Source organism: Alexandromys fortis, unplaced genomic scaffold, assembly GCF_014885135.2.
Source record: "Alexandromys fortis isolate MF-2015 unplaced genomic scaffold, M_Fortis_MF-2015_v1.1 scaffold_64, whole genome shotgun sequence".
NCBI lineage: Eukaryota > Metazoa > Chordata > Mammalia > Rodentia > Cricetidae > Alexandromys > Alexandromys fortis.
This window is the reverse complement of record NW_026067976.1, coordinates 554,927-562,512: the sequence shown is the minus strand read 5'-3', so window position 1 is coordinate 562,512 and position 7,586 is coordinate 554,927. Positions and strand designations below refer to the sequence as shown.

Below are 7,586 nucleotides of genomic sequence, written 5' to 3'. Positions count from 1 at the left end.
ACTATTTATTTACCACACTGAGGATAATTCAAAATACACCGTCATCTCCTGGTGGGAACATTCTAAGCAGATAATTGTACTTGTCTTCGATTATACATTTACAGACACACGTGTTTGGAAAATGTAAATGAAACCTTACCATTCACATGATGAGATGGATTATTGCTTCCTTAACAATTTATCTTGATGCCTCTGTATTTTCCATTTATATAGACACATACCACACACACACACACACACACACACACACACATATATATATATATGTAGTTAGAGATGTTTTTTTACTAAATAATTTGGTTTCTCTAGAATTAACACTTTATGATTGCTATTGTTTGATTGACAGAGATGAAATTGGTTTATTTTCTTTTAAATAACCAGGTACAAAACTTCCTTGTATGTGAGTCTTTGAACACATGTGTATTAATATTTGATAGATACTGATAAAAAGTACTTTTTTTTTTTTTTTTACTTTTATCTGCATTCATTTCATGTTGAATTTATTCCCGTGCCATCAGTTTTTGTTTCTTCAGTTTCTTCTGGGATATCTTTTTCTTCTGTGCAACCTCTTCTTCTGGCTTTGGAACAATCTGTTCGTTTTTAGTGAGGATCATCTCGATGTGACAGGGGGAGCTCATGTATGGGTTAATCCGGCCATGAGCTCTGTAAGTTCGTCGGCATCTTAGGTGCTTTGTTCACCTGGATGTGCTCAATGACCAGAGAGTCCACACCCTTCAGTTCAGCATTGCTCTCTGCATGTTTCAGCATGTGCACCAAAAATTCTGCACTCTTTTTTGGCCACCGACCCTGTGTCCAGCCCCACTGTTTGGCCTGGGCGCACCTACCAACTCCACCATTGTACCGTCGGAATGGCACACACTGCTTCTTCAAAGTGACATCTTTCAAATACTTGGTGGTTTTTCGGATATGCATACCGTTGATGGCCTGGGCCGTTTCATGGGTGTTCTTTTTTTTTTAATTTTTTTTTTTTATTGAGAAAAGGAAAAAAAAAAGTTTCTGCCTCCTCCCAGCCTCCCATTTCCCTCCCCCTCCTCCCACCCTTCTCCCCCTCCCTCCACTCCTCTCCCCCTCCCTCTCCAGTCCAAAGAGCAGTCAGGGTTCCCTGCCCTGTGGAAAGTCCAAGGTCCTCCCCCCTCCATCCATGTCTAGGAAGGTGAACGTCCAAACTGGATAGGCTCCCACCAAGCCGGAACATGAAGTAGGATCCAAACCCCGAGCCATTGTCCTTGGCTTCTCATCAGCCCTCATTGTTCGCCATGATCAGAGAGAGTCTGGTTTTTGAACCCGAAGGTTTGATCCTCTCGATCTGCATGATTTTGTAGGGTTTTCTGGGTCAAGAGAGTAGCGAACCATCTTCACGGGTCACCTCTGGCCGCTTACAGGAAGAGCTAAAAAGTACTTTCTTAAATGATTTAAATTTCAAATTCCTCCCAATTGGTTCATGGCAAAACACATTCTCCTCTCAACACTTACATATTGAGCTGGTGCCTAACTAGAAGCTTCACCCCTATGGACTAGCATTCATGATGTTGAAAGGTACTTTGTATACTACCAGAAGAGAAAGATAATCATCAACCCCTAGAAACAAACCCCTGGTAAAATGACTCCTAATAACATTCTACTATACCCACAGATCAGTGCTTTCTCAGCTACCATCAGAGAAGCTTCCTCTTGCAGTTGATAGAAACTAGCACATAGACCCAGAACTGTATAGTATGCAGAGAGTGAAAGACTTTGGAACAATTCAGTTCTAAATGAGAGATCTTCACGAAAGCCTACACCTTAGGGGTTTGAGGGCCAAGCAGTAGAGGAGGTAGAAGCATTGTAGGAGCCAGGTGGAGATGATGACTCCAGATATGAGGACTGACGCATATATGACCTCACAGAGGCTGTGGCAGTGTGCACAAGGTCTGCACAGGTTCAAGTCAGACAGGGTCCTAGTGCTGAGTGGGGAACTGGACAAATACTCTGCCTCATAATCAAGAAGCTATCTAGAAACCAATTATGAGTGAGTACATCCCATGTTCATCTTTTTGGTTCTGGGTTACCTCACTCAGGATAGTGTTTTCTATTTCCATCCATTTGCATGCAAAATTCGAGAAGTCATTGTTTTTTTACCGCTGAGTAGTATTCTAATGTGTATATATTCCACAAAAGGTCAGTGAGTCTATAATTTGATTTCCTAAAGAAGCTAAATAAGAAGGTGATCCCAAAGAAAAACATATAGCTATCCTCCTGGTTATGGGAAGTAGACAAGATTGCCGGGCAAAAATTGGGATCTTGGGGGTGGGGTGGGAGGGGGGTAAGGGGAGATGGGGAGAGAAAAGTGAGAAGGGGAGGTTGGGGGGAACTTGGGGAAATGGGATGATTGGGATAAAGGAAGGTTGGATAGGGGAGCAGGGAAGCACATATCTTAATTAAGGGAGCCATCTTAGGGTTGGCAAGAGACTTGGACCTAGAGGGACTCCCAGGTGCCCAGGGCGATGTCCCCAGTTAGTTCCTGGGGCAGCTGAGGATAGGGAACCTGAAATGACCCTATCCTATAGCCATACTGATGAATATCTTGCATATCACTATAGAACCTTCATTTGGCGATGGATGGAGATAGAGACAGAGACCCACACTGGAGCACCGGACTGAGCTCCCAATGTCCCAATGAGGAGCAGAGGGAAGGAGAATATGAGCAAAGAAGTCAGGACCACTAGGGGTGCACCCACCCACTGAGACAGTGGGGCTGATCTATTGTGAGCTCACCAAGGCCAGCTGGACTGTGACTGAAAAAGCATGGGATAAAACCGGACTCGCTGATCATGGCGGACAATGAGGGCTGCCGAGAAGCCAAGGACAATGGCACTGGGTTTTGATTTTACTTCTTGTTCTGGCTTTGTGGGAGCCTAGCCAGTTTAGATGTTCACCTTCCTAGACCAGGATGGAGGGGGGAGGACTTTGGACTTTCCACAGGGCAGGGAACCCTGACTGCTCTTCAGACTGGAGAGGGAGGGGAAGAGGAGTGGGAGGAGGGGGAGGGAAAAGGAGATGGGGAGGGAAATGGGAGGCGGGGAGGAGGCGGAATTTTTTTTTTCAATAAAAAAAAAGAAGCTATCTACAGTTGACACCTGCTCAAAAATGAAAAATTATTTTATCCGGTGGATTCTTACTGGAGAAACAAACCACACTTAAGGCAAGGCCCCATGCCCAACAGCAGATGGCCAACACAAAGAAATCCAGTGATTTTTTTTTTGTAGACATGTTTATCACAAATTGTGGTGTTTGAATGCTTTTTCTTTTTTGTCTTATTTGTCTTTTGTTTGTGTATTTTAGTTTCCACTTTTGTGTTTTCATGGTTTAAGTGTGCGTCTTATTTTTTGTTTATTTGCATTTTTATTTTAATTTTTTAAAAAGAAAACAAGCTATCTTTATCATTTTACATACCAATCCCTGTTCCCACTCCCTCTCCTCCTCCCATTCCTTCCACCTTCCCCACAACCTACCCCTTCATCTACTCCTCAGCAAGGGTAAGGCACATTGCTCTAAGGAAGGACCAAGGCCCACCCAACTTTTTCTAGGCCGAGCAATGTATTCATCTGAAGAGAATGGGTTCCAAAAAGCCAGTACAAGCAACAGGGACAAATCCTTGTGCCACAGCAGTCTGATCCCCACATTTAGAGGGTCTAGCTTGGTCATATGCTGGATTCTTCCCTATCCAGCCAGAGTTGGTGAGCTCCCATTAGCTCATGTAAGCTGTTTCAGTGGGTGTCACCATCATGGTCTTGACCTCTTTGCTTATCTTCTCATTCATGCCTCACTCTTCCACTGGACTTTGGGAGCTCAACCCTATTTTCTTTTTTTTTAATTAAAGGACATGGAGTTGGTGGGAGTCTAGGGAGAATCTGTGAGGTGTTTGGGGAGAGGAAAGTATGATCAGAGCATATTATGTGAAAAATATTTTCTCAATTACAAAAATAAGTACAAATGAGAACGAGAAAAAAGTAAGTATATATACACTCTAATGAATCTGTTAAGTTTGAAAACTTGGAGGAACACAGATTGGCATATTTTAAAAGACATTCATATTCTAACTTTTTCTTCTTAAATTCTTTTCTATTTCATTTATAATTTTTTCTTAATAATGTAGGGACTTGCTGAAACCTTGGAGGGAACTCTGAAACACAGCTTGCTACAATACTGAGGGGCCAAGAGGTATAGTCATGTGGCAGGACATACTACTCTCTAAGACAGCCACAGTGGGACAAAATCTTGGGCCCCTTTCCCAACTGCCTCAACTTCTCTAGCCAGCCAACAGGAGAGTTTCCCGCAGATAGAGTGCCCTAATACCCACCCCCCCCATCTATCAGACCCTACAAGCTATTAGCCCCATTTCACCCCCAAAACTCATCTATCCTACAACCTTGGTGGAACTCTGAAGCACAGCTTTCTACAATACTGAGGGGTCTAAGAACTTGCTACATTATTGGGAGACCAAGAGCTTGATGTAACACTGAGGGGACCAAAAGAGAGGACAAAGAGAGTGAACCAGGAGAGAAGACCAAGAGAGCAAGCTTAGAGAGACCTCAGTGGTTCCCTGAGACACAGACATTGACAATACAGTGCAGACCAAGAACAATTCCCAAGGCACAGACAGCCACTGCAAAGATTGGACCAAGATGCAAAGACACTGCCAGCCTTATTTGAAGGAAGAGATGGGTAGGCGCCAATGCAAGAATTGTTCCAACAACCTAAAAAGCAACATGGTAACACCAGAACCCAGTGGTCACACAACAGGAAGACTTGACCATTCTCAGAAATCCACAAGGATGATCCCAGTTAAGACTCTAAGCAATAGACAAGAGGGTGCCTGAACTGGCCTTACCCTGTAGTCAGACTAATGAATATCTTAAATACCACCATAGAACCGTCATTCAGCAACTGATGGAAACAGAGGCTGAGACCCACATCAGAGCACTGGACTGAGCTCCCAAAGTCCAGTTGAAGAGTGGGAAGAATGAGAATATGAGCAAAGAGGTCAAGACCATGATGGGTACACCCACTGAAAGAGTCTACCTCAGCTAATGGGGGCTCACCTACATCAGCTGGACTGGGAAGGAACAAGCATAGGACCAAACTAGTCTCTCTGAATGTGGTTGACAGTTGCATGGCTGGGGCAGACTGAGGGTCCACTGGCAGTTGCACCAAAATTTATCCCTACTGCTTGTACTGGCTTTGTGGGAAGCTATTCTCTTTGGATGGATACCTTGCTCAGCCTAGGTATAGTAGGGAGGGCCTTCGACCTTCCCCAAAGCAATATGCCTTACCCTCTCAAAAGAGGGTATGTGATAGTAATGGGAGGTGGGGAGGGAGGGAGAACTTGTATTGGTATTTATAATGAAAGAAGATAGTTTCTTTTCTTTCTTTTTTAAAAAATTAAATAAAAAATCAAAATAATGCAGGGACTCCTTTGGTTAAAGCATCTATTTATTAATTTTATTTTGGTTTGATTCTTCTCCTGGCCCTCCCCTCACAGGGGTCTCGGTAACCTACTGCTTGTCCTGAACTTGCTATATAGACCAGGCTGACCTCAGACTCCAGATTACATATATATTAGGGGATTGCTGAGACTGAAGGCTCATGACACTATGCCTGGCCAAATTCCATCCACGTCTGTGTGCTTGTGTACTTCTGACAACATGCTTACATATTTCTTTTTAGGTTTTTTCTTTCTATCATACCACAATGCTTCTCTAATTATCTGGGATTTCCTTTTTCTTTTGTCTTTTTGTTTTTTTCTGGATGTTCTGTTGCATGTATGTCTGTGTTCCATGTATGTGTGCCTGGTGCCCATAGAGGCCAGAAGAGGACATTGGATCCCCTAGGGTGGTTGTGATCTTCCATGTGAGTGCTGGGAATTGAACTTAGATTCTCTAAAAGCAGCCAGTTCTCTTAACCACTGAACCATCTCTCCAGCTCGATAATAGAGACCATGTATAAAATCAATCACTACTTTGTTTCTTAACTTTTTGTAAACATTATGCAGTACTATTTTTTTGTTATTTTTTTTTATCATTGATGATCTTGCTATTTGGTTTGACATTGGCTTTTTTTTGTGTGTGTATGTGAGTGGTCTCTCTGTCAGTTACCTGGAATGAACTGGCTGTTTTAGGTCTTTTATGTCTGAATCTGTCCTTATTGCATTGTCTGAAATTCTCTACTGCCTTGAAGAGCTTTGAAAATGCTAAGCAGCTTGATCGCAGCTGCTCTGGATGTTGGCTCTGCCTCTCTCCAATTTTAAAATGGTGGAAGTACCATCAATGTTAGCTCTGGGGCCACCAGGCAGGAGTTGCACTCAGCAGTCCAAACCTGAGAATGAGCGTGCAGCATATAAACCCCCCACCCCACCTTTTTTTTTTTTTTTTTTTTTTTTTTAATCTGAGTTACAGCCAAATCTGCCACGAAGAGCGCTGTGCAGCCTGGAAACATCTCTGTATGGTGGCGGGAATCCTCCATGCTTTTCTGCCTGCCCAAGCCTAATAGACCTGATTCCACCGCCTGCCCAGACAACCTCCCGACCCTGAGAGGGCACACAAACACCTGGGCCCACAAATGCTCCCTAGCCAGAGTTTGCACCGGTGGCAGGGCCCAGGAAGCCTCATTTTAAAACGACGCAGCTTTTTATTTGCTGCTACTGCTGAGTCAGGAAAATCTCTCTGTGGCATGCTACCAGCAAACAGCAAAAAGCTACATTAAACTCTGTTTTTCTTCCCTGTGTGTCTAGAATTATGCTCTCACAGGTTTTTAAGTGGATTTAGTCCATCATGTTGGTGCCACACATTCAAGGTGATATATCCATGGACACTGGGTGAAACGCAATAGAATTTTGTCTTGCCATATTACCCAAAAGTGTTTAAGTATTTCTAAGAGCGAGTGAATGTAAAAGCCCTATGAGCTTCAGACTTTGTGTTTGCAAAGCCAGCCTGATGATGCATTCTTCAAGAGGACTGATTGGAAATGCAAGTGTATTGACTGAGGCTTCTGTCCCTCCCAGTCCTACAACCGCTCAGTCCCAAAGAAATATACAGAAGTCTACATTAATTACAAACTGGTTGGCCTAGTAACTCAGGCTTCTTATTAACCAATTCTTACATCTTAAATTAGTCCATAATTCTTGTCTGCATTAGCCATGGGCGTGGTACCTTTATCAGCGAGGCAGTCTCATCTTGCTTCCTCTGCATCCGGGTAACAACTGCAGATTGAGTCATTTCTCTTCCCAGAGTTCTCCTGTTCTCATTGTACCACCTATACTTTCTTCCTGGCTACTGGCCAATCAGCAATTTACTAAAACAATCCAATATAAGCGACAGGGTATAAGACCATTGTCCCACAGCACCCCCCTTTTATCAAAACAAGAACTCTGAATCAAATCTCCTTTGTTTAGCGTTTTTCCTGACCATTATCTATAACAACTTGTATCCAACATTAAAAAAAGATAAATATCCATAATCTATATTTTGGGAATGTGGGCATAGTTTTCCATGCTACTTCCTGATGATTGGGGGCACTGGTGATCTTAT

At 43.2% G+C, this 7,586-nt stretch overlaps 1 pseudogene; it reads right to left on the bottom strand.

The window, feature by feature from the left end:
• Window positions 1-500: 500 nt before the first annotated feature.
• Window positions 501-1,374, bottom strand: LOC126510714 (60S ribosomal protein L17-like; annotated as a pseudogene).
• Between the last annotated feature and the right edge of the window lie 6,212 nt (window positions 1,375-7,586).